The sequence below is a fragment of the Pleurodeles waltl genome, chromosome 6, assembly GCF_031143425.1.
Source record: "Pleurodeles waltl isolate 20211129_DDA chromosome 6, aPleWal1.hap1.20221129, whole genome shotgun sequence".
Lineage (NCBI taxonomy): Eukaryota > Metazoa > Chordata > Amphibia > Caudata > Salamandridae > Pleurodeles > Pleurodeles waltl.
Window position 1 is genome coordinate 1,082,509,735 of NC_090445.1, and position 27,194 is coordinate 1,082,536,928.

General features: G+C 45.7%; 1 long non-coding RNA gene across 1 annotated transcript in view; it reads right to left on the bottom strand.

Annotated features, from left to right (window-relative positions):
* Positions 1–5,419: 5,419 nt before the first annotated feature.
* LOC138300574 (uncharacterized) overlaps positions 5,420–27,194 on the bottom strand; it is a 90,169-nt gene continuing 68,394 nt past the window's right edge. Inside the window, exon 3 of the long non-coding RNA XR_011204959.1 lies at positions 5,420–5,600. This is a non-coding gene — a long non-coding RNA (uncharacterized lncRNA). The remainder of the gene's footprint in view (positions 5,601–27,194) is intronic.

Here is a 27,194-nt window from a genome sequence, read left to right on the forward strand (position 1 = left end):
GGAAGATTAGTTTAAGATTAACATAACTTCTTGGAAGGTTCTGATGTTTTGCGGAATACTTTGGACCTTTGTGGTGGAGCACTTCTGACGTTCGTAGAGAAAAACTGATGTATAAAAACGAGCATTCAAGGAAATTATGTGCATACCCATAGTAATATTTAAAATGAATCAACAGTGTGTTTGAAAGCAAAAAAAACACAGCAAAGCTTTGGACCAAGAGACTGCACCAGAACTGCCAAAAGAATGTAATCCTGGAATAACTTGATTTAAAGACGTACACAATTCCGTGTCATGAAGTTTAGATCATACCATGAATAATACAGGATTTGTGAGACTGAACAAACTAATAGACGGCTTATCATTCGGTGCACAGAACCACATGAAGACTCAGATGGAAATACACTGATTGTGCAAGAGACTAGTTACCTGTAATGTGATTTAAGTCTTAGCGCAAAATGTTAACCCATACTATTATTACTATTGTGAGTTACAAAATGTATTTTAATTGTTTCAGTTATTTGGTGATTTTCAACTAAAATTGAAGCCAGAGAGCAGGAGTTACTATTCTATGAGGTATTTACCTTTCTTATTTCATGTCGAGGTCCAGTAAGCTTAGCAAGGATGCCATAGGCCTTGGTCAGAGCAAGGAAATGGCCCCTTTGACTGCTGCTGAGGTAGTAAAATACAGCAATTATCAGGGTTCAATGGGACCCTCTAGGCCCTCTTCCAGTACAAAAAAATATGCTGATTACAACACAGACACTCTTGGACCTACAGGTGCAGAGTTGCCCGAATTGGCACAAGGTAGCCAAACGTATGCCAGGACAGGGTGAGAGCAGAACTGTGTTACTTTTAAGTAGAAATTACGCAGTCCTGTTCACGTTTCTGAATCAAAATTGTCACTAACAGATTCCACTATGTAGCCCACACCAGTCACAAAAATATTAGAGTAGCAGTCTTTCCTCTTCTGTATGTGTGTGATCAAAGGGTCTAATCTTGTCAATTTAACTTGACAATAAACCCTAACGGGGCCCCTCCTGGAGTTTCCTGAATCACTGATATAAATGGGGCTACGTACCTTCTGCCATACATTATAAAGATATTATAAGTCACAGAGGCAAGTTCCTTTATAAGGTCATGAAACTCCAGATAACTTAAATTAACCTTTTCACAAACGGCACATAGTATCATATGTTATTCCTTATAATAATACAGTCATACCATCATCCATTTCAGAAACCATTTGAATCATTGATGTATTGCACCTTCATGTGAAAGAGATAGTATGGCTGCAAGCATGAAGAATAAAGGCGGAACCTGTAGTGCAAAATTAAAACCACCAGAATACAGTAATTTGTTTGTAAAACGTATATGAATCAGCTTTATGAAAGTCATATTTTAAAAGGTTGTAGGTCAGAGTAAGTAGTAACATGTAGAGATTATTTCTGTCCTGCAATAACAGTGCACAAAACAAATCAAAATGTTGCCATGAATTTCCCCTTTGTGGGGATCACTGTTCATTTGAAACAAACTGATCACAACAACGAAAGGTTTTAAACTGCAGCTGCAATGATGCTCTGTGACCTGTCTTAACCCTTGGCTTCTGGCAGTAGGCAATATTTCATCACAACTTAAACATAATAAGTTATTACAGTTGTGCGACTAGATCATGTTCCCATTACAGGTGTCTAGGTATGTCACAAATCAACCGTAACGAGGAAATTATGTTCAGTTTGTAAACTGGGATTGCCGGCTTCCACGTATAATAGGCCAAGCTAATGGGGAGCTACCCCAACTATTCTGCAGCATACCGATCAAAAACAACTCAAATAATTTCCAGTCTAGGAGTCCCTATTGTGTTGGGCAATTTGGAAATGTTATCTATACAACTATACGGTCCTGAGACTCCTAGTTTGCAGCTGTTTTGTTGTAACCTTCATAATAATAATTTGTGCCAGTTATCAGCTGTAGACTATTTGGGTAACACTCAATTTGTAGTTGTGCATGCAGTGTTAGACAACACCACGACACAGAAGTATTGTCAAAATCCACAATGCGAGTTTAAGGTTGTTTAGATCAAAATTCTCTATCAGGGGCACACTGGCAACATCAATTATCCAATTCTAAAATATTTATGCTGCATCTGCTACCAAGCTGTCAGGAAAGTATTCTACATGTTAAATGAGTCCATTATATAATCAATTACTCTGAGCTTTTGCTTGCGCGTTATTTCGTATTCACAAAAGTGAGTCACACGAAGTTAAACAGGTACGTTCTTTATTTACACCAAGTCACATAATGCTGTCAATATCAGTGGTATCACAATAAATTGTGGCATTTATTTGAATACATTTAACCCACCCTCTTGAATCGTTCAAAACTGGGCACACCATCAGCCTTACAAACTGACTTAATATATAATGAATCAGGAATCGTGGGTGTTCTGGAGACTACTGTATGTTTTATTTCAGTTGTGGTTAGAGACGATGGCTGCTACTTAAAAAAAGTTTGTCTTTAAAAAAATAAAAAAATAAATACATTTTTATTGACATTTTCAAACCAACAGCAAATCAAAGGCAAATCCCCCCCCTTAAACCTTCTCCAACCCGCTAGGCACCAGTTCTAACAGTTCGGTTGTTATAACAGACCAGTAATATTGTTGCAGTACAACAAGAAATGGCATATTCACATTCATATAAACAGCAGTACTCCGACCTCTCATCCCAAAGACATGTCCCCAACATTCTGCCCAGGGGCATGCATGTCTCTCGGGAGAGCAACCAAGGCCTGTCCGGCAAGGGTCCAAATGAATACCTCACAATCCCGCCCAGTCTTTCCATATTTTATGATGCTTCTGGTGGCAACCCCTTGCGATACAGACATGGTGCTCCAGAACCATATAACTGTCCTTCCCTGAAGCCCATGTGTCCATCAGGCCACTGTCTCCTTCCACATCCTTGCAATATCATGTTTTGCCGCCATCAAGCCCAACCAGAGTAGCGCCTTCTGATATCTGTTGCCCTCGAAGGTCATTTGAGATATGTAGGAGGATGAGCCTGGGGTCCTTGGGGATAGGCCAACCCAACACCCCTTCCAATCTACCCAATAGCCCCCCTCCAACCCACCCCCAAAAATGTGAGAGGGTGGGGCAGCTCCAGAATGTGTGGGACAAGTCCTCCTGTGGATCTTTGCATCTCAGACGTGCCTCTTTGTCCAACACACCCATACAATGCAGTTTTGCCCTAGTAAGGTATGTGCGGTGTAGCAACTTCAGCTATATCAGTCGGAATTGAGAGGTTATTACCGCCTCTCTGGGTGGCTCCAGTGCCTCCTGCCAGTCCTCATCCTGCATCTGTTCCAAATCCCCTCCCACACCCATCTCACCGACCCATGGGATCAGGCACATTGTGTATCAGCATGTTGTAAACCTCAGACAGTTCATGCATTTTCATATTCATGAGAAGGAGCTTTGCCTCCATAGTGGAGAACTCGGGGCCTCGTCCTCTAGCTGTACACCAGGTAGGAGTGTGTGACGGAGCTGTAAATATCTGAAAAACTGTGTGGTGTAGTTCAAATTATGTTTGGAGGTTCTGAGAGGACTTCAGTGTGCCACCCTGCAGCACATCTCCCAATGTGGAAATCCCTACAAGATCCCAGGCAGCAAATCTGCGTAGAGCTTGCACCTGCAGAAGCAGAGTTCCCCTCTATAATGGGGTCTCCACTGTACGCCAATTAGCCCATCCAATGGCTTTCAAAGCATCCAAACACACCTTAAACACCACTTTCAGGTAAACTGAAGTGTCCTCGCTATGGTCCCACCATACAATAGATGCAGGAGATTGTGGAAGCCCATTACACACCCCTCCACTGCATAAGCTGGATCTCTAAACCCCTCGAACCACCAATCGATTATTACTAGCAGATGTGCCGCTCAGTAATATAGAAGTATGTCAGGGGTGGCTATCCCTCCCCTGTGCACTGGCCGGCAGCACTTCCTCAGGGCTATTCGAGGCGTACACACTCCCCACAGCAGTGATCAAAGTTGTTCATTCACTTTTCTGAAAAATGCTTTGTCTATCGGGAAAGTAGGATTCTGTAGTTGGTATAGAAGATGTGGTGGGGAGACCATTTTAAAAACAGCTGATCACCCCAGTAGGGAGAGTGGACTAAAACTTGACCTTGCACATGAGGCACTCCAGCTGTGGCACCACTCCTCTCGTAAGACCTCCCAGCCTCCATTGTGACGAAAACCTCTAGATGTTTAAATCCAGAGGATACTATGGGTATTCACTCTGCCCATGGCATATCAGTTGAGCCGGGAGATATAGGGTATATAAAAGACCTAGAGGTATTGACTTGGAGGCCTGAGTATGTTCTGAAAAGTTGGTCTTTTTTGACTAGTTATACTGGCAACTGCAATTTTGGAGCCCTGTTTTCCACTTATCACATTACCAACTTCCTTTGTTGAGTCTCGATATTGGTTGTTTCATAAATGAAGATGGGTTAAGAAGTTTTACAATCAAATGTGGTGTTTCTATTTACTAAGGCTGCAACTTGTTGTTTGGCCAAATATTGGGTATCTGGATCCTATGATTTTATTGTATGTAGGGTTGTTATCTTTGGCATTATTACAACTATTTTATAACTGTTTTGTATCTACATTTACAGCCCTGAAGAAGTTAATTGTGAACAAACGCACTGACTGTTTTTAAAGAAATACCAGGACTAATACATAAAGAGGAGTTGTGAACTAACTAAAGACAACTGTGACTGTATTGGTCAACATATGAGTTCCCTGTAGAATGGAACTTTTGCAACTTCATGTTACCGCAGCATGAACCTCATTCTCCATCAGAGTGCAGTTGGTTTTAGGCATTCCCTGGAAACCATTCTTTTTGTTATCACTTAAATGACTCTATACATATAACTGTGCCAACTGTAAACGGTATTTCATGAAGCAAGCTACAAAGCTCACAGAAAACCACCATGTGTAAACGAATTTGTTTAGTCCTTTGATTTGTGTTAGTTAATAGCATCAAGTGTCTGTAACTTTCAGCAACTCCAATTTTACCGTGCCATGTTAAATTGTATCTCAAACCTCCAATCATGTCTAGACATATTAAACAGTCTCTCTCTGCATTTCCAGCAATATCAGGAGAGATTTCATTAGTTTCAAGGTCAGATTTGTTCCACAGATTCAGCACAGCAGCGGATTAAAGAAATTACCTAAAATGCTGGAGTTTAAATTTGACTACGTATAGGCAGGGCTTTTAGTCCATGTGCTGTCAATGGATATACTTTCTGATTTGCAGTTATTAATGCACCCCTTCTACTCACAACCACACACACACACACACACACACACACACACACACACACACACTCTCTTACTTCCCAAATTAAACAAACAGATGAATAGTGGTGAGCCATTTTTTTGTGTTTTTTTATTTTGGTTGTGCTTGGGCCTACGATCTGTCCTCCTGACAAGTCCTTATTGCCTCTCAAACTCTGCCTGCGAAGCCCACATGTAGCCGGATTTTCTTCTGTACTGTGTACATTGTGATCTTGTCACTGACGTCGGATTCTTCACACGATTCCATCTACAGAAACAGACCAAAAAAAAGAGGTATGAATCTTCACAAAGCACGGTTAGGGTTATCATTATGCAACAGTACAGAAAATGCAGCCAAGACCGTTAAATTTGGAAAATTTCCAACAAACGTAATAAATTGAAATTAGACTGCAGAATTTAACATCTACTAAAAGAATGTATCTGTTCTACTGAACAGTCCATTTATGTGCTATTGAACAGTTTTAAGTACATTTTTTACCATCCTGTTTTGGCGTAAGAGCTTAGATCCCATGACCACCGTTACTTTGACTGAGTGAAAATCAGACTTCATCTTAAAAAACAGGGTTGAGGCTTAAAATCTGCATAACCAATTCCACTTTTTGTCCAGAGCTAAGTACTTTTCCTTAGGAGGAATCACACGAGAGGTAAAGTAAATAGGACATAATACACGTTACCATAGCTGGTATAGTACTTTTAGCCCTTCAGTCATGCCGACATTATGTCCTGCCATTGGACAGTATTGCAATAGGTGCAGAAGAACATTTGAAGAAATAACTGAAAAATTCAACAGGTTTGGCTTTGTCTGTAGGTGAAAGTGCTTCTTCATTAATTGGTGACTTTGTGAATGTAACTGGATGTCATGGCGAATTCATCAATGGTTTGATGAATATGTGCATGGATGGATGACTGACAATGACTGACTACATGGAACAGATAGGTGATGAGTGAAAGCATGGGTGCGCACAGGAGAGTGAGCATGAAATGCTAAATAAATGCATGGAAGAATGAAAGGGTGAGTGGGAGTAAGGATGGGTGAATTAATGTTGAAGGAGTGATTTCCTTGGTTGATCAATGTGTAGAAATGTAGAAGGACAGGAAGGTGCTAGAGTGTTAGAAAGCATTAACAGAAATTGCAAACGGTTGTATAAGCCCCTCCCCACCATCACGGAGAGCCTGAAACAGGTACCAATCAGCCCATAAGGGGAATGCTTAGATGCTTAGAGAACAAGTTACTTACCTTCGGTAACAATATATCTGGTAGAGATATATTCTTGTTGCAGATTCCTTGCCTTAGAATTACCCCAGGTGTCAGTCTGGAGATTTTTCTTTGAGCAGTACTCCTGCGTGCCGTCAGGTGGCAACAGTCGAATCTGCATGTGTCGCGGTCGATGTGATGACATCGCAGTCGTATATAGGCGCCACTCCAGCACACTGACGTAAGTTTCTTTTCACAACTTTCCACGCCAGTAGAGCGGAGCCATGAAAAACACTGGGAACGGTGTGCCAAAACTAGGGCCCTTAAAGGGATGTTCCTGTCCCTAGAAATCAGTTCGCAGAGCCGAGAGGATAGGCGGGTCAGTAAGGAATCCTAAACTAGAACATGTCTCTACTAGATATATTGTTACTGAAGGTAAGTAACTTGTCCATCTGATAAAGACTTCTAGTTGCAGAATCCTTACCTTAGAATAGATATCCGAGCAATGCCATCCCTGGTGCTGGGCTGCAAACTAAGATCACACCAAAAAGTCCTGCAGGACCGAATGGCAGGCAGCCGTCCTATTCACAGGAGACCCTGCGCTGGGTTTGGACCAGGTACTCAGTAGGACATCTGTAAGGGTGGCATTAAAGGGTAGGAGGGGTGTAGGATGGTGTCCTGGTGTGTGGTGAGCGCCTACAGTGTTATCACCTTATATTAGTTCCTGGCATTTCCGCTATTAGTGAAGTGTAGGCAGTGTCTAGGAGGCCAGGGCTCTCTAGAGGTAGCTGTGGATGAGCAGCCAAGAATTATCTAGGAGACATGCACAGCTTATGCAATACCATTATAGTCGCACAGCACTGGCAAACATGAAAGAACCACAGTGTTACAAAAATAAAGGTACTTTATTACGGTAACACAAATATTAGAATACTAAATAGACAATCCCCCAACTGGAGGTAAGTAAACACACTATTATATACACATTAGCAGTCAGTAAAGAGCATAGAAAGCAATAAACATTGGCAAAAGTATAGGTATACAGGGAGGAACCTAGGGGAGGGCCAAACCATATACTAAAAAAGTGGAATGTGAAAGGCAGTCCCCCACCCAAGGAAGTGGAATGAATAGAAGGAAGCTGAAGGAATTAGGAACCCCAAGAGGTGAGTACCAGAGTGACCCCCAGTGACCAGGAGAGCAGAGGTAAGTACCTGGTTTTCCCCAAAGCCAACAGGAGGACTTTGGAAAAGGATTATGCAAAACTCAACCAAGTCTGGAAGAACCCAAAGGTGAAGCATGAAAGAAGAGGACCTGTAAAGAAAGAGGACCAAGTCCAGTTTATGTTGGCGTGTCCCGTTGTGGAAGGAGCCACTACCCACCCTTCTGTAGCTGCAGGACCAGGTTGATGTTGGACGAAGAAGACCAGCAGTGCAGCACTGGAGATGAAAAGAAGTCCCAGGAGTGATGCAAGTGATGCCCCACATCGGTGGTCGAGGTGCAGTCAGTCAGTCAGTCAGTGGTGCTGGAAAACCACCAACAAGCCTCGGCAAATGCAAGAGACGGAGAACAAATTTCGCAAGGCTTAAGAGGACCAGCAAGGCCCAGGGACTAGACCCATGGAGGGGATTCCGGGGTGACCCTCAGCAGTCGGGAGAGTCACTAGAAGAGGAGGCAACCCCACAGGCAAGACACTGGCAGCAGGCACAGCAGTCGCAGTGAGGCCCACTTAACACATCTGAAGAGGAGTTCCACGTCAATGGAGCAGCAGGCAGGAGACTGTGCTTTGCAGGAAGGAGTGCTCTGGCCGGGATACACAGAGCCAGAAGATCCCTTGGAGGAGGAGCAAAAAAAACATTGGTAGCTGCAAAAGTTGCGGTGCACAGGGGTACTGTCCTGCAAGAAGAGGCAAGGGCTTTTTGTTTCCCAAGTTGGACAGCTGAGAGAGGGGACCAAGGTAACCATTCCAAAACATCACCTGTAATGCAGGATCCATGCAGTTCTGGGGGAGAGCAGATCCACGCAGCCGGTGGTCATTGCAGTTGGTGCCTGCAGATGCAGAGGAGTGACTCGTTTAGTCCAAGGGAGATTCCTTCTTACTTCTTGTGCAGGCTGAAGACTTGCCGCCCTCAGAGGGTGCACAGCCGGGGGAATGTTGCAGTTGCTGGAAGGAGCTGGAGAAACAATATTGCAGATAGGAGTCATCGCTGAAGTTGCAGATTGTCGGTTCCTGGAGGGTCCATTAGCAGTCCCAGTTGCCAGAAGATTAAATAAATGATGCAGAGGAGTCCTGCTGGAATCTTGCATGTCAAATCTGAGGACCAACCCAGGAGGGGGACCCTAAATAGCCCAGGAAGGGGGATTGGGCACCTAGCAGGGTGACCACCTATCAGGAGAGAGATGTAACGTCACCTACCTGACATAGCCACTCAGATGCTCCCAGAGGCCTCGACCCACCTTAGACTCAAGATGGCAGAATCAAGTGCGCACCTGGAGGAGCTCTGAGCACCACCCCGAAGGTGGTGATGGACAGAGGAGTGGTCACTCCCCTTTCCTTTCTCCAGTTTCGTGTCAGAGCAGGGACTGGAGGTCCCAGGACTGGTGCAAACTGGTTTATACAAGGAGGGCACCAAATAGGCACTAAACCTTGTATAAGGCTATCCCGCCCAAGCCATGTAACACCTATTTCCAAGGGAGTGGGTGTTACCTCCCTCTACCACAGGAAATCCTTTATTCTGCCTTCCCCTGCCAGAGCTGGTCAAGCAGCAGGAGGGCTGAAACCTGCCTGAGGTGTGGCAGCAGTGCGGGCTGTCCAGAAAACCCCAGATGACTGGTAGGAGCTGGTACGAGCAATGCTGGGGGTATTCCAAGTGCATGGAATCATCCAACAAATACTGGCAACAGTACTGGGGTATGATTCCGACATGTTTGATACCAAACATTCCCAGGTTCGGAGTTGCCATCATGTATCTGGACATAGGTAGTGAACTGTGTCCAGTACACTGGTAAAATCGCGTACCCGCACTTACGAAGTCCAATGTAAAGGAGCTGGAGTTCGTATGGGGCACCTCTGCTCATGCACCACAGGGGTGACTTACAGTGACCTGCTGCAGTGACCTGTAGTGAAAGAGTGCATGCACCTTTTCACATAGGCTGCAATGGCAGGCCTGTAGGCATATTTCCCATGGGTGGCAGAATACATACTGCAGCCAATGGGAAGCCCCTGGTGCCCCAATGCCCTGAGTAGCTCAGTACCATACACTAGGGACTTACAAGGGGGTACCAGTATGCCAATTATGGGGTGTTCAAAGTCCTAAGCAACCAAATTTAGAGAGAGAGAGCACAATCACTAGGGTCCTGGTTAGCAGGATCCCAGTGAAAACAGTCAAGGATTACTGACAGCAGGCACAAAGTGGGGATAACCATGCCAAAAAAAAGGGTACTTTCCTACAAGGGGTTCCGAAGTGGAAGCCCCAGACTGAAGCACCTCTGTCAGAAGGTTAGTCCTGACCCCCACAGAAGGAAGGTTGAGGTCCAAACCCTCAGCAGCCCTTCTCACCACCATGGAGTATGATGCTCCCTCCTCCGTAGCCACGGTAGGGGGAGAAAGCATGCCAGCATCAGGAGAAGTATCTAGTCCGCTAGCGTCGCCCAAATCCTGAAGACAATCCATGTCAGGGTAAAGCTGGTATTCTAAAGGGTCCAGCGACCCATCTACACCATCCCTACATCCATACCCATAGAAAGAAGGGTCAGGATCCACCATGGGCCCAGTAGAGCTCATGGAAAATGCAATCGGTGTAGAGCGATAAGTATAGAAGCGACATCGATTGCATGCACAACGGACGTCGGGAGTGTTGATGTCTGTCCCAACACCGGGGAAGGTTGTGTTGGCATGACTGGCGTCGGTACGGATCAGAGTGGATCCGGAGGTGCTCCCTGGAGCCGAGGCCTAAGCTGCTGGCTGGGAACCCGAGGGGGCCCTCATTGACTCTCCTGGACCCTAATGCGCTGCAGTTGGGTAGGTCTGCCCAAAGATGAGGCACATTGCCTTATAGAACTCTTTCAACTGGGCAGGGGTGGCACCAGCTCCCAGAAAGTCAGGGAGGTGCTACGCCAGGAGACGCATCAAACCACATGTAAAGCCCTGGACAGATTTGGGTACAAACTACTCGCCCACGCAGGCTACACAAGCGACTCTAGAGGAGTGGGGGATACTGATCAAGAAATCGACCCCCTTTATAGCACAGCACAGTTGGCACAACACTCTGGGGAGGTATGTAGTAATATCCGGTGCATGGGAGGGGGAAGTTATGAATGTGGGGTCTGTGTATGTTCCTCCACGCCTACACCCACTGACATTTCCCGAAATGAACGCAACCCTACTAGGCCTCCCACACGGGACCCTGATCTTAGGGGGAGATATGAATGTCATCATGGACCCAAAAACAGATGAGACTATCTGGGGCCCCCACTGGGATCTATGGGTTCCATGCGGTATAGTTCTCCATTAAAGTCCTCAAGTGCATTTAACTTTTCTCGAGTACTATCTAATACTGTGGTCCCTTTTCCCTGAAGGGCAGACATTTTTCTAGTAAGACTCTGACTTTTAAGTCTCCGTGCTAATAACGTGCTGTTGTATTGGTCAGCTCATATAATTTTTGTTAAAGGCTTAACAGCGTCCTTTCTGATTGTTTTATGATAAGTAGATCTAGCTGCCCATCTATGGCAATAGCCTCCCGCAAATCCCCTAAGGAGCCTTTTGCTCTGTGACAATCCAAGGTGGCTTTGTAGTCCGCCTCCTAGACAGTTTTATAGTCTCCGTCAATTTTGTGTTGCCTGGCTCTCTCCACCAGACACTTACATCAAAGGACCAATTTAAATGTGTCTCATCTCATATTGGGTCCTGTCTCCCCCGCTTTAATTTTCTCAAAGTATCAGTTAATCATGTCCCGGGAATTGGCGGGAAGGGGCCGGAGTAAGGATCAATCAAATCTACAGGTTCATTGTTTACCTACCTGATCAGAATCCCCTCCATCCCACAGCAGCAAGGCATGGTCTGATACTGCTATCACGCTGTGTATGACAGTTTTAGTACTCTCCACAAGATCTGGAGTTCACCTTATGAGGTCAATTCAATAATATGATCTATTCATGTGCAAGCAAAATATGTATTCCTGTACTGCAGCGTTATTCTGCCTCAACAGGTCTACTCTGCCAAAATCCATTTCAGATTTTGTAGTAGCCTTGGTGACACTGTTTCTATCATGCGGATGTCTCTCTAAGTGGGGATCGGGACTGTACTGAAATCTTCAACCTGTAGTAGCAAGATAGGAGTCCACTCTTCTAGCAGCATGAGAATCTGTGCTAAGTAAGTGTCCTGTTCTTCGTCAGGACCGTAAACGTTGAGTATGTTACTAGGTTTCATCCAATACGAGCCCTGAAGGTAAATAGAGGCCCTCAGTAGCATCTTTAGCGATGTATGCTATTTCATACGGAAAATCCTCACGTATAGCAATCATTACTCCCTGTTTCTTTCTAGTAGTAGAGGCAAAGATTCGTGTGGGGTAGTGTTTGTTTCTCACTAGTTTAGTGTCAAAGGACCTAAGATGTGCCTCCTGGAGGCACACTATATCCTGGGCTGCCTTCCTAATTTCCTTCAACACTTTGTGACACTTAAAGCGGATATCTAATCCATCAACGTTCCATGTTATCACTATGACCATTTAGAAAGTTAAGTGGTTTCTGTTGTAGTTGTGAAGTCCTTTGCCATACCTCCCCTGGTGAAGCAATAGTTTAAGATCACGTTGCAGTGGCTATGAGAATCAGAATCTGGCATAGCTATAAGCTGTGGTACAGGCATATAGGAGAGAGTAACTTCCTCCCTTCCCTTTTGTCCCTCAATACCCATCCCTGGCTGAATACCCAGAAGTAACAAGGAAGGTAACTCAAGTGACCACTATCCAGCGCCCAAACCCCTCACCCCACCGTATGCCCCCCAACCTGCCCCCAAGGGGGCTTCCCAGCCACTCTTCGCACTACGTTTGGAGGTCCAAGGCGCTCAGTGTTTAGCCTGTCTTTGTGGCAATGTCAAGAAATAACGCCCTGAAGAAACTCTGTAGGCAATCATGTTAACAGACAAACAAACAAGACTGGGCTACATTTCAAAACACACAATAAGACACAGAATGTTTCAGGTGTCTGTAGGCCCCGGGGGCCACCAGAGTCAGAAAACATCAAAAGGCTCCTAAATATAACACTTATGGAAAAGGCCTAAACCAGCAGTTGAGTTATTTACGTGTGGTTCAATTCATCGATTTGAGTTTCCCTCATCTATCCTTAGAGCTCCTCCAGCCCGAGTCCCAGCCCAACTTACCTCCTCCTTTACCGCGTCCACTAGACTCCCTTCTGTACCTTAACCACTGATGTACGTTGTTCAGACATGCGTGGTTAAGGTACCAAAACCAGGGAGTCGTGGAAAACGAAAGTGTTGTTTCGCTTTCGTTTTTCACAACCTCGAGGTTCTGGACTCGTTTTTCCAGGTGTTTCCCCGCACAATGCCTACACCAGTATTGTGGGACAAAGGACAGTGTCAGAACAGCAAAAGAAAAGCAAATTAAAGGCATATAGTGACAAAAGGCGGAGATCCAACTCCTCACGACTTTATAAAGTGCTGTTCAATCCAGTATTGGCAAATACAGTTTGTTACCATTACTATTATGCCAAGCCATGTGAAGTTCACCCCATACCGACTGCTGTCAGAATTCAGCTCCTCAGCAATTGTTTCAAGTGTCTAAACCCTCCGCTGAAATAATAACTTAAGTACCTTTATCACAAATTATGTTTTACGGAGAAAGTAGTATTCACTTGTGCTCAACTCCTAGTGTTACGAAAACGTGCAAACAATATCCCTTAGCTCAAGCACAGGAAAACTAAAGAATCTAGGGCTACCTTTTCTTTCCTCTGTCCAAGTTTGATCTCTGCACAGGACTCTTCACTTGCAGCTGTGTTTACAACGTCTACAGACAGACAAGTGGAAAGTAATCCTTATCTTGTTAATTTGAGTGGTGTAAAACATGTAGTTTCTAAACTGAAAACATGGCGATCATGCACATATTTTTTTTTAGCAGTTAGTTATTTTTTTCCAGGCCCTACTCTTAGTACACATATTCTGTAATACTAAAAGCAGTCATGCTTACATTCAGTTAGGCACTTTAATAGTGTGGGCACTGGATGAGTTTCTTAAATCTAAATTTTCCAGCATAGCTGATTCCAGCCGCAGAATACCTTGAAGGTCACCACGCTCTGGCCTAACATGTCACAACCTTAAAGGCAAACGGTCCAAAGTGCTATAAATTAACATTACTATTTCACTTCTAGTGGTTTCCATAAGTGCAGGTTATGATTTAGAAACGTCAGTCCCTTCTGCACTCATCTCTTGCATGGTACCGTCAGACGACAAAGAATAAACATTCTGGTCCCATTCATCATGTTATACTGAACCAATGAATTCACAGTGCGCAGAGACTTCCGTTTTCCAGTGATTGCTGTACTCTTTGAACTTGTAATCTGAGATTAATTGTCTTGGATGACCCCTTTAATGGATTCAATTTGAATAGGCTCCTCTGGTGACTGCGTTCTTGGTCTCAACTGGTTAGGATTGGACCCAGCAGTGGAATATGGAATATTGCTCTCTTTACACCATATCTCCTTCTGATCCTTTATACAAAATTAGATGTGCAAAGAGGTTTCAGTGGTGTGTCTCAAGGTGGTAGGATGACAAACGTGCATTAACTCCTGCTTTGTTTTATTCTCGAATTAAGTTAAGAAGGGTCTACTTAACCCAATGAGTCTCAACAGCTAATCGTCTAAAGCGAATAACGTGCCATTACTTTATGAGAACACTGTTGGCTGCTATACAAGCTTCTTCTGCTGAATATTCTGAACTGGGTCTACAAAACATTTCACAAAATTTACTCTGAATAATTTTCCAGACTTGGATTGGAGGCTGTTACCAAGGGCATAGCCCAAAAACAACATAGTTAATCAAATACCCCACCTTGGTCTGATCAAGCATCAATTAGGTAGTACGAAAAAGTTAAACAAAAGTCCTGGCATCTAAATATACTCTGACTTTATCTGGACTTCCATCTAACTGTACAGTACTAACTGGCCCTACTGGTAAGTCAGAAGAAATTCAAGCTGCCAAAGCTAGTAGTAGTACAGCATTCACACTTCACAAGGCATCCCGTTGGGTATTCTGCTGTTGGCCTAGAAATCTTTTAAGGGATTCATGGCTCTGGACGAGTCTGACACTAGTTAGTGTCGCCATCTGTTGATGGCTGGACGCAACAGCCTTGTTTTCATCCAGGAAACATTGACACCGAATATAGGGTGATCCCTTTCCATAGCCACCCTGCCGACTGACAACCTCTCTCCATTCAGGGGATGCTGTGGAAAAGAGACCACTTCTGGTTGAGGAAAAGCGAGTGGGACCAAACACCTCAAAAATGGTAATAGAAGAAATAGACACACAATAGAGGATCAAGCACCGAAACAGGGGAAAAAATAGGGGAAAACTAGTTAAGAATACAGTAACTAGAAGCGTGCAAAGGAACATATTCCCCCCTTAAATACTGGAATGTGACTTGGACTGGAAAAAGGCGGCTTCAAGAAGAGGTAATCATCATCTTGAATTGGGGAAGCAAGACAAACCCAGATTCGCACACATGAGCAATGGAAATCAAAATGACATCCTGGTACACACAAGGCCAAAAGAATCCAATAGTAACAGCGCACCAATTTTACTACGGGATCCGCCCCTTGGACAAGCCATTATCCTTGTGGATCTTGCAGTAACTATCACCTTACCAGTGCCACAAAGATTCCCTTTCGGTCTACCGTCACCTGGGTTCTCAAGCAACAGACAAAATGAAACTCTGCGCAGGTGATATATATATATGATCACATACCCATGCGCATGTAGATACATTGGGCTGATAAGTAGGAAGGGAAAAACTTGTGTAAATAAACAAAAAAGCAACGTAAGTTGTAAAAAAAAAAAAACAAAAAAAAAACATGACTAAAACGACTAACCACTTCATATATGCAGGCCAAACTGTGAACGAGATGAGATGTTTGGTGTTCAAACAAATTGCCACCACCTCAAAAGAAAGGACCTCTTACATACTGTTTGATAGGGAACAGAGATGGTATACAGGGAGTGCAGAATTATTAGGCAAATGAGTATTTTGACCACATCATCCTCTTTATGCATGTTGATTTACTCCAAGCTGTATAGGCTCGAAAGCCTACTACCAATTAAGCATATTAGGTGATGTGCATCTCTGTAATGAGAAGGGGTGTGGTCTAATGACATCAACACCCTATATCAGGTGTGCATAATTATTAGGCAACTTCCTTTCCTTTGGCAAAATGGGTCAAAAGAAGGACTTGACAGGCTCAGAAAAGTCAAAAATAGTGAGATATCTTGCAGAGGGATGCAGCACTCTTAAAATTGCAAAGCTTCTGAAGCGTGATCATCGAACAATCAAGCGTTTCATTCAAAATAGTCAACAGGGTCGCAAGAAGCGTGTGGAAAAACCAAGGCGCAAAATAACTGCCCATGAACTGAGAAAAGTCAAGCGTGCAGCTGCCACGATGCCACTTGCCACCAGTTTGGCCATATTTCAGAGCTGCAACATCACTGGAGTGCCCAAAAGCACAAGGTGTGCAATACTCAGAGACATGGCCAAGGTAAGAAAGGCTGAAAGACGACCACCACTGAACAAGACACAAGCTGAAACGTCAAGACTGGGCCAAGAAATATCTCAAGACTGATTTTTCTATGGTTTTATGGACTGATGAAATGAGAGTGAGTCTTGATGGGCCAGATGGATGGGCCCGTGGCTGGATTGGTAAAGGGCAGAGAGCTCCAGTCCGACTCAGACGCCAGCAAGGTGGAGGTGGAGTACTGGTTTGGGCTGGTATCATCAAAGATGAGCTTGTGGGGCCTTTTCGGGTTGAGGATGGAGTCAAGCTCAACTCCCAGTCCTACTGCCAGTTCCTGGAAGACACCTTCTTCAAACAGTGGTACAGGAAGAAGTCTGCATCCTTCAAGAAAAACATGATTTTCATGCAGGACAATGCTCCATCACACGCGTCCAAGTACTCCACAGCGTGGCTGGCAAGAAAGGGTATAAAAGAAGGAAATCTAATGACATGGCCTCCTTGTTCACCTGATCTGAACCCCATTGAGAACCTGTGGTCCATCATCAAATGTGAGATTTACAAGGAGGGAAAACAGTACACCTCTCTGAACAGTGTCTGGGAGGCTGTGGTTGCTGCTGCACGCAATGTTGATGGTGAACAGATCAAAACACTGACAGAATCCATGGATGGCAGGCTTTTGAGTGTCCTTGCAAAGAAAGGTGGCTATATTGGTCACTGATTTGTTTTTGTTTTGTTTTTGAATGTCAGAAATGTATATTTGTGAATGTTGAGATGTTATATTGGTTTCACTGGTAATAATAAATAATTGAAATGGGTATATATATTTTTTTGGTTAAGTTGCCTAATAATTATGCACAGTAATAGTCACCTGCACACACAGATATCCCCCTAACATAGCTAAAACTAAAAACAAACTAAAAACTACTTCCAAAAATATTCAGCTTTGATATTAATGAGTTTTTTGGGTTCATTGAGAACATGGTTGTTGTTCAATAATAAAATTAATCCTCAAAAATACAACTTGCCTAATAATTCTGCACTCCCTGTATTAACTTCAGACACACAAAAATGGCCTAAATGATGAAATTCCTTGGTTGGCACTCAACAAAAGGTGAGCAGTCAAAACTACTGTTACTGAGACATCTAGGGCCCTAATCTTTTTTATCCATCTCCTATCCCATCAGACCATAACATTAAGAATGAAGTAAGGAAATTTCCCCTTAGCAGTGCCCCACACATCCCTTCTTATTATGTACTTTATAACTTTTTATTTGACATCATCTCCATTGTTAGCATTGAATGAAAGTCATTCTTAATAAAAAATGACTGATTTGACTGCCCATTACTTAAGAGGATCTAATTTTGTGTAATTTTTAACCTTTATGGCTACATTTCTTGAAACCATCACTTGGTCCAATATTGTTTTTTATTTGAATATCAGCTATTTAGGACTTTGTCCCTTTTGCAAAAATGACAATGTTGCATACTCTGGCACCCAAAGGTCGCATGACGTCACAGGCAATGCCACTTAATCATGTAGGGTCATGTGTCACGCCAATGTGGGGATGTGTTTAAAAAAGGAACGAGTGTGACACACTCAAAGATGCAGGGACGCTGATGGTAATATAGGTGATAGCCACCGACTGGAACTCTTGATGAAGTAAGTATGGCACAACCTTTGCTTTCTTACGACATCCTGGATGGCTGAGTACTTAAGGAACCATTAATGGCAGTCACTATTTTGTTTACTCTAATTCTTCTATTCACTTCTACATTTCACACAGTGTGTGACTTTGGAGCTGGTCCCAACAAGCACTCTCTGAAGCCAGTACATACTCCGAGCCGGGTTAAGTCTGACAAATAATGCCAGTTTATCATATAATCAATGTACCTAATATGTGTTTTGACTTATGTCTGGCCTTGTCTGTAGAATTAAGTGTGTACTTTAATCATGATCACGTCACTGAAATGTGCAGTGTTGACTGCTTGACATTTTTTTCACCTACATGAAATGAGAATGCCCTACAAATGTACTGTGTATTTGTCTACCCTATGAACAATGTGTCCGTCCAGAACTGTAAATCTGCATGAGCGCGTGTATGTGTTTTATTTGAACCTCTGAGAGAATCACAATAAAAAGGAATCATTAGTGGATCCCGCTTCATATTGTTTATGGATATCTTGTTCCTGACGAAGGCTGCATCACCCACCGAGGCAATTCATAAGTGGCAATTACTACCCTTAGATTTCTGCAGAAGTACTACCATAGTACTCATTGTTTTTAATCTTATCAGGATGATAATCATTAAATTATGTATACGCTGTTACATCCTAGTTAATTTTAACTTCCCTACAATGTGTAAGAGCTCCCAAATCCCAGGTTGAGCCTACCCTAAAACAGAGTCATTCATAGTGAGTGTCCAATGATGATGCATGCAAAGAAGTTTCATGGGTGAGGACCCTTCTATAACATCATTTGGTATGCATGCACGATTTTGGAACTTGAATCATTACGCTTCGAGGGACCTTACCATGTATAACTAATGATTACAAGTGGGAAATGGTAAGGCTCCTCAGTACTGTCTCCTCTTCCCTTCCTTTGTCGAAGTAGGAGAGTTGGAAGCACTCAACTGTTGCTGGTCAATACCCATGCTTTCAGGTGTAGGCTGCGCAGGTTCAGAACCCTGCTCTGCTGCTGAGATAGGAGATCCTTTCAAACAGGCAGCCTGATTGGAGGGCAGATGCTCATGCCAAGGAGTTTGGGATACCATACTTTCCATGCCCAATCCAGGCCTACTAGAATGAATTGGGCCCAGTTTATCCTGACCTTCAGAATTCGGGGTAGGAGAGGTATCAGTGGGAAGGTGTACATGGGACGTACAGAAGTCCTTAGGGCCACTGTACGCGAGTGCGTCTCAGAGCCAGAGATGCCTTGGAAAACACCAATGTGCAAAAGGGCAGACATTGTGCATCCTCGTGGTGGCAAAAAAATGGAGCAAGGATTCTCATCATTCAAATAACAGACCCTGCACCACCTCCGGTTGTTAATGTCATTCATGATCTGCAAAGCATCGACAGCTCGGTTGTTTGCTCGGGCATTCAGGGAACCTGCCAGGTAATACATCACCAGAAAAATCATTTGGCAGTCTAACCACATCCAGAGACACAAAGCCTCCTAGCAGAGGGTTCACGACCCCACCCCACCCTGCTTGTTGCAGCACCATATGGCAGTGGTGTTGTCCGTGAGCCCAATCACCAGCTTCCCTTTGACTGATAGGCAGGAAGACTTTCAAAGCCAATCAGATGGCTCTTAGCTCCAGAAGTCAGATATTGAGCCTGGCCTCAGTCGGTAATCTCCACCTCTCCCAACACAGAAGCAGTGCATCGGTCACCCCTCTAAACTGTCAATGGGGTAAGAAGAGGGGTCTCCTGATGACCTAATTGTGGTCCCGCAGTTGGCAGTAGAGATCTTCAGTTCTCTATGAAATCTTTACTAGATAGGCAAGGTACCCTGGTGCTATGGCCACTGAAGTTTCAGATACCACTTCTTAGCCTACATATGCCGTCTGGCATGCTTGGCCAGCAGGATGCAGGCCATAAGTCACAGTCCTCCTTACTGAGATCCAGGACAAAGACTGGAAATGACGATCATAGCCTGAATATCCTGAACTCTCCAGGGGATAGGTATGAAACTGCCCCATTTCCAGAAGGGCTCCGATGAAGGGGAGAATTTGCAAAGGAGTCAGGTGTGACTTTGGCTTACTGATAGTGAACCCCAAGGATGTCAGGAAATTCGCTGTATTCTGGAGGTGGTTGACAACTGCCTTCCACAAACAGTTGTCAAGGTAGGGGAAGACTGGGACTCCCACCCACCGAAGATGTACTGCTGCAAACGTCATCGCTTTCATAAACACCCGAGTGGCGATGGTAAGACCAAAAATGAGTACAACAAACTGAAAAGGCTTGTGGCTTATCATGAACCGCAGGTAACGACGGTGGGCCTGCAGTACGGGTATGTAGAAATAAGCATCCTGCAGGTTCGGCACTACCATACATTCACCAGGGTAGAGGGCAGACAAATCCTGGCCCAGAGTGAGCACCCAGAACTTGTCTTTCCACAGAAAAGCACTGAGGGAGGAAGGCATACATTGGGACAGAGGTTCTTGTTCTTTTTTGGCACCAGGAAATAACAGAAATAACAACCACAACCAACCAACTTATGGTGCAAGTACCCTCTCAATGGTTTGTTTGGCCATAAGAGCCTGCACTTTCTGTTGCAGGAGTAACAGATGGTCCTCTGTCAGCCGGTCTGAAAATGGTGGAAAGAGTGGCAGGGTATCGAGAAATGGTATGACATAACCCAGCGGAACAATTTGTACGATCTACTTGTCCGAAGTTATTGCCTACCACCATGGCAGAAAATGTTGCACCCTTTGTTTGACACAGTGGCCATCAAGAGCACACTAAAGAGGGTTTAGGGTGTGGCAGCTGGGGCGGGGGACAGAAGAATAGGTTGCACGCTGTCAATGTTGCCCTCTCCTGTTGCCCTCTCCTGTTAGTACTGCGGCTATGGCCCTGTGATCTGCTAATTAACCAATGGGCCTGAGTAGGGCTTAGCCAAAGTCCTCAAACGCATATTGAGAAGAGTCTCAATAAATGGAAGTAAGGTCTCAGAACTCATTTGGCCACGCTGAAGTGCCTCAGTCAGTATGTTAGGTTTAACTTCCTTAGAAGGAACCTGAAGGCCGAGGACCTGTGCTATCCTTCGTACAACCACTGCAAAGGAGGCACTATCTTCTGAAGTAGAGCCCAGTAGACAGATCAGTTCAGGGTCAGGGGAGGGTTCCAAACCACTTGCATCTTGTAGTACCAGTTTCCTCCTGCTATGGCTGGTTAATTTCTTCCCCTGCATCATAGCCATGGTTATCAGAATCTATTCCAAGCAGTTCATGAATGATATTAGCTCTTCCGATGGGCAACTGCACTGTTTCACAGTCAGATGGTTGGCCGAAAAGTTGTGGCTCTGTTAAAGCAGCAATCAGTCATGACTGATTGTCTTGGCATCGGACGGCACTATGGATTGGCTGCCATTGTCAGGAGTCAATGGCGTGTTGGTCAATCGCGGTTAATCATAGGTTCTGGTGGCAGAGAGGGAACCAGTGGAGAAATTGGTCCCGAGCACGGAGCAAATCCAGTGAGTCGAGCTGATGTTGATGGTGGACTCGCCAGCAGAAGCCGATTTGGGAGTCCTCTCACCTCCTTGAGGGCCCTAGGCATGCCAGATGGAATCTGTAACATGCCAAAAAGGTGCAGAATGGCTTTGCAGAAGTCCCCGATATGCTGTGGAGTTGCCGACAGCCCCTGAAATTCAGGGTGAAAATAAGCAAGTTAGTTACCTTTGGTAACACCTTGCCTGGTATAGACATAGGCCCTCATTATGACTTTGACAGTCTCAAACCGAGACCGCCAAAGCCATGGGCGCCAGAAGACCGCCATAATATGGATACTGCCAGATTTCTGCCATATATAGGGCGGAAAACAGTCAGTAGCCATGCTGGCAGATGAGGTGCCTGGGCAGTGCTACCACCTGCACCGCCCGCCAGTAGGACCTCACCAGCCATATTTTGACCAAACAGACGGCCTGGTGGTGTCCTGCTGGCGGTAGCAGTGCCCCTTCCTGTTCCCTGCCGGAAGACCTCCTCACTGGACAAGGTAAGTCGGACGTCCGTCAGGGGATGGGGGTTTTGTGTGTGAGTGTGTGGAGTCTGCGTGTGTGTATGAATATGTGTGCGTCTGTGTATGCATCTGAGTTTTGTAGTGTACCGCCACATTAACCCTGGCAGTCAAAAGACCACCAGGGTACCTCCTCGCCGGACAAGGTAAGTCGGGCATCCGTCAGGGGAGGAGGTGTTTTGTGTGAGTGTGTGGTGTCTGCGTGTGTGTATGAATGTGTGTGTGTGTCTGTATATGCATCTGAAAGTTGTAGTGTACCACCACATTAACCCTGGCAGACAAAAGACCACCAGGGCTCTAATCTAGTAAGCGATTTCTTACCTTAGAATTTCCCTCAGGCATCAGCCTGGATCAGGATATGTTTCTCGAGCAGTACCCCTGTGCGTCATCAGGTGGCGTCGGTCAGCTCCGCTTCTGGCGCCGGCATCGTGCGTACCGGATATGACATCAAAGGTCCTATATAGGCTTCACCCGAGCTAACATCAGTATCTTTTCACGATTTTCCATGCCAGAAGCACGGCGCCATGAAGAACACTGACCAATGGTGCCTCAAAACTAAGCCGCTGAAAGAGAAGTCCCTGTCCCTAGAAATCAGTTTGCAACGTGGGAAGGATAGGTGGGCTGGTAAGAAATCTGCAAATAGACTATGTCTAGACCAGATAAGGCATTAACGAAGGAAAGTAACTTGTTCATCTGATAGAGACTTCTAATTGCAGATTCATTGTCTTAGAATATATAACCAAGCAATACCAGCCCCGGAGGTGGGTCTGCAAACCAAGATCATACTAGGAAGTCCTACAGTACCAAACGGGCAAAGTAACTGTCCTTTCGGACCGGATTATCCAGGCACTAGTGATCGTGAAGGTGTACAAGGATGCCCACGTTGCTGCCTGATAGATATCCGGGACTGGAATTCTACATGCCAACACAGTGGATGCAGCTGTCGCTCTGGTAGAATGAGCACGCAAACGGTCCAGGGGGTGCTTCTTAGCCAATGCATAGCACATTTTAATGCAGAGAACAACCCATCTGGAGATGGTTCTCTTCTGCGCTGTCCAACCATTCATCTCACCCACATAACCAATAAAGAGTGGATCGTACCAAAGAGTTTCAGGTGCCAACGCTCTTTCTGGGTACAGGCGGTAGAGTCTCTCCTCTTCATTAGAAGGATGTGGGGGTGAGAAAAAAGTAGGCAAGGTAATGGATGGGCCTACATGAAAGGGTGTAACCACATTAGGGACGAACGAAGCCTTAATGCGAAGCACCACTTTGTAGGATAGATGGAAAGGTAGCGCAGCTTAGATGACAATGCCTCCATTTCACGCACCCTGCAGGCAGAGGTAATGACCACAAGGAAGGCTGTTTTTAATGTCAGAAGCCTGAGAGGACAATTGTGGAGTGGCTCAAAAGGAGTGCACAATAGGAATGTCACAACCAAATTCAAATCTCATTGGGGCATAATCAATAGGGATGGAGGAAACATGTGGGTAAGGCCCTTAAGGAACCTACTAACAATAGGAGACAAACAAATAGGGTTGATCGGGTAATCTAAAAAATGCAGAGATAGCAGATAGATAACCTTTCAGGGTGCCCAAAGCAGAGCCCTGCTGAGCCAAAGAAAATATAAACAAGAGGACCTCGGAAAGAGTGGCAGAAAAGGTGGGAGGGAGGGAGGGAATCAACAGACTTGTCTGTGCACCATGCCACAAATGTGTTCCAGTAACAGGTGTATACAATTTTGGTGGAGGGACACCTGGCTGCCAAGATAATGTTACAGACTTTGGAAGGAAGGTCAATAGCTGTCAACTGCCGCCGCTCAATCTCCACGCAAGAAGGCGGAGACTGGAAGCTTGTTGGAGAAACGTTCTCTGATGCTGCAATAGTAGATCCCCCAAAGGGCACTGATTGGAGGACCAATGGCCATGCTCAGCAGCTCGGGATATCAGACTCTTCGTACCCAGTCCGGAGCCATTACTTGGGCCCTGTCGTTCTTGATCTTCTTAAGAACTCTAGGAGGAAGTGGTATGGGCGGAAAGGTGTACAGGAGGCCTGAGCTCCACACGCCAAGAAAAGTGCTGCCAAGTGAGTGCCGCCTCCAACACGTAAAACTGCTGACATTACGTGTTCAGACCGCTGGCTTCCTGATCCACGAGGACAGTGGATCCCAAGTCCACGGCCACGCAGAAGCTGGGCAGCATGCACAGCACGGTGGCTGGATAGGAACAGACATAGTGAGGCGCTCCTTCCGCAGCCATGAAAAGGGCGAAAAGCAGAAGGAAGGGGATCAGGGGCAGCAGCGAGGCCCAAGGACCTGGTCATAGCACGAGAAATCTTGAGGCGCTCAAGCACCGAGTCTGCTTTGTCTCTGAAGAGACGGGTGTCATCAAAGGGCATGTCCAGACCAGTGGATTGGACATCCCCCGAAAAACCAAACATCCTCAACCAGGCGTGGTCCCTCAAGGCCACTGTCGATGCAGCTGCTCTGACTATTGAGTCGGTCGTCTCCAGCCCACATTGTACTGTGAACTTGGTTGTGTCTCTCCCCTCAGCAACTGCTTGGGAGAGAATGGTCCAGCCTCCCCGCAGGACCTGTGGTAGCACTTGCACAACCGTGTCCCATATAGTATGGTATAATGGGACAAAAGGTATGAGGTGTACATGGATCACAATGCCAGGCTAGATGAAGAAACAATGGTCCAGCCTCTTGGATTCCTTACCTGAGGCTGCAGAAAGAAATGTGCCCTGGGAATTAGAGGCTTGGATAACCAAGCTCTCAGGAGTGGGGTGTTGCATCAGGAATGCTGGGTCATTTGGAGAAGGTCTATGGCAGCGGGCGACTGTCCTATTCACTGGAGCCCCTGTGCTGGGTTTGGACCAGGTACCAAGCAGGACATCAGTAAGGGCTTCATTAAGGGCTAAAGGAAGCATACCCAGGGTACAAGGTTAGTGCTGACTGCCACCAAAGGCAACTTGAAGTCCAGGACCTCAGCCACTCTGCGCACGACCATGGAAGAGGACACTCCCTCCTCCATAGCCATGGTAGGGGGAGAAAGCATGCCAGTATCAGGGGAAGTATCTAGACCACTGGCTTCACTCAGGTCCATCCACCAGTCCCTAGGGTCTTGTAGCTGGCATTCTAGAGGATCCAGCGAGCCCTCCCATTCCACACCATACCCCAATCAAAGATAATAAGGTTCAGATCCAACATAGGGGGCAAGGCCCCTGCAAAATTCGGTGTTGTGCAATGCTGATCTGAGACAGTGTCAGCAATAGGGATAGGGCTACGCCAGCCGGGGGCATGGCCAATGTCAACCTCGGAACCGGCATCAGTGGAAGGTCAACCTAGTACAACAGATGTCAGTTCAGATCCAGGAACGGATAAATGGGTACCACCAGGAGGTGAGGCCAAAGCCACTGGCAAAGAACCCAAGGGGGCGCCTCCTGAACCTGGGGGGCCTGAAGGCACTCCAGCTGAGTCACAATGCCCAAAGATGAGGCACAAGGCTCTCGGAAACTCAGGGAGGTGTAGAGCTGACCAAGACATGGGGTCCGAGGACAGAGGCCTAGACGAAAACACTCCCCTTCCATGGTCCTGTCGGCCGATGAACTGGGTGAAGATGAAGAAAGCTTGTGCTTCTTTAACCTCTTTTTGTGCCTCAACTTTCCCAGTCGTCCTGTAGACATGAGTGGGATGAAGATGAAGGGGGCTCCGCGACTGTTCTCAGGACCTTCCTCTTAACCGAGATTGGGAGCAATGCAGAGCCGAGCACCTGGCCGCTCCCTCAAACCTTTGGGATTCTTGGCCTGGCACTCGGAGTACAACTTCCAGTCATGGTACAGTCCAAACACCACAAGCATAAGAGATACAGATCCGTCATGGACATCACTCGATGACTGGATCCGCAGGGCTTGAACCCAGCCTTACGAGAAGACATCCTTGACGCACAAGGAGTGTAGACACTCCAAAATCTTCGACAAAAAGTACAAAAAAAAAAAAAACAGTCAAAAAGTGACTGAGGGATAGCTCTTCTTGATCAGGGCTGGATGGTGTGGAAAGTAAAGAACTGACATCAGGGCACCGGGGTGGTGCCCATATAGGACCTGCAACATCATATTTGGTGTGCACGACACAGGCAATGGATGTGGAGCTCCCCGATGCCACCTGACGGCGTGCAGGAGTACTGTTCTAGAAAAATCTACAGATCCAGACTGATTCCTGGGGGGAATTCAAAGGTAAGGAATCTGGAATTAGAAGTCTATCAGATCAACTCTGTAGTCTAACAAGGTTGGGAGTGTGAACTGGAGAAAAGATGGCGCCCTTGCACTGAGTCCCACTTGGTCTTATTGTGCTTTTATTTTGACTTACTTAAGGATTAGGGCTGTAACAACGATCTGCTCCCAAAACGACCTCGGGACCTGAACCTAACTTTGAATCTCAACCGATCACAACATGAGTCTTTCTATTTTGCCACAAAGAGCTTCACTTCCAAGATAACCCCGGGATCCATCATGGCGCAATCACTGCAGGCCTTGGAGTTGTGGTTTGACACTAAGCCCCACAAGCAATCGAGGTGTGGGTCCGTCATTGTCGGAAAGTACTCTCTTTTTGGCATAGTTACCCCCACTTTTTGCCTGCTGTCAGTGTGTTTTTTGACTGTGTTCACTGGGATCCTGCTAACCAGGACCCCAATGACTGCGCTCTCTCCCTCTCAATTTGGTTGCTCCCGACTTTGTGCGCCCCACAATTGGCATACTGGCGCCCCCATGTAAGTCCCTAGTACATGGTACCTAGGTACCCAGGGCATTGGGGTACCAGAGGTTCCCCATGGGCTGCAGCATGTATTATGCCATCCGTGGGAGCCCATGCAAAATGTGTCTGCAGGCCTGCCATTGCAGCCTGCGTGAAAAGGTGCATATACTTTTTCACTACAGGACACTGCACCAGGTCATTATAAGTCACCCCTATGGCAGGCCCTCCTAGCTCAAAGGGCAGGGTGCAAGTGCCTGTGTGTGAGGGCTCCGCTGCATGAGCAGAGGTGTCCACAAGAACTCCAGCCCCATTTCACTGGACTTCATGAGTGCGGGGAAGCCATTTTACCCGTGTTATGGACATAGGTCACAATCTATGTCCAGCTACATAATGGTAAATCCAAACCTAGGCATGTTTGGTATCAAACATGTTAG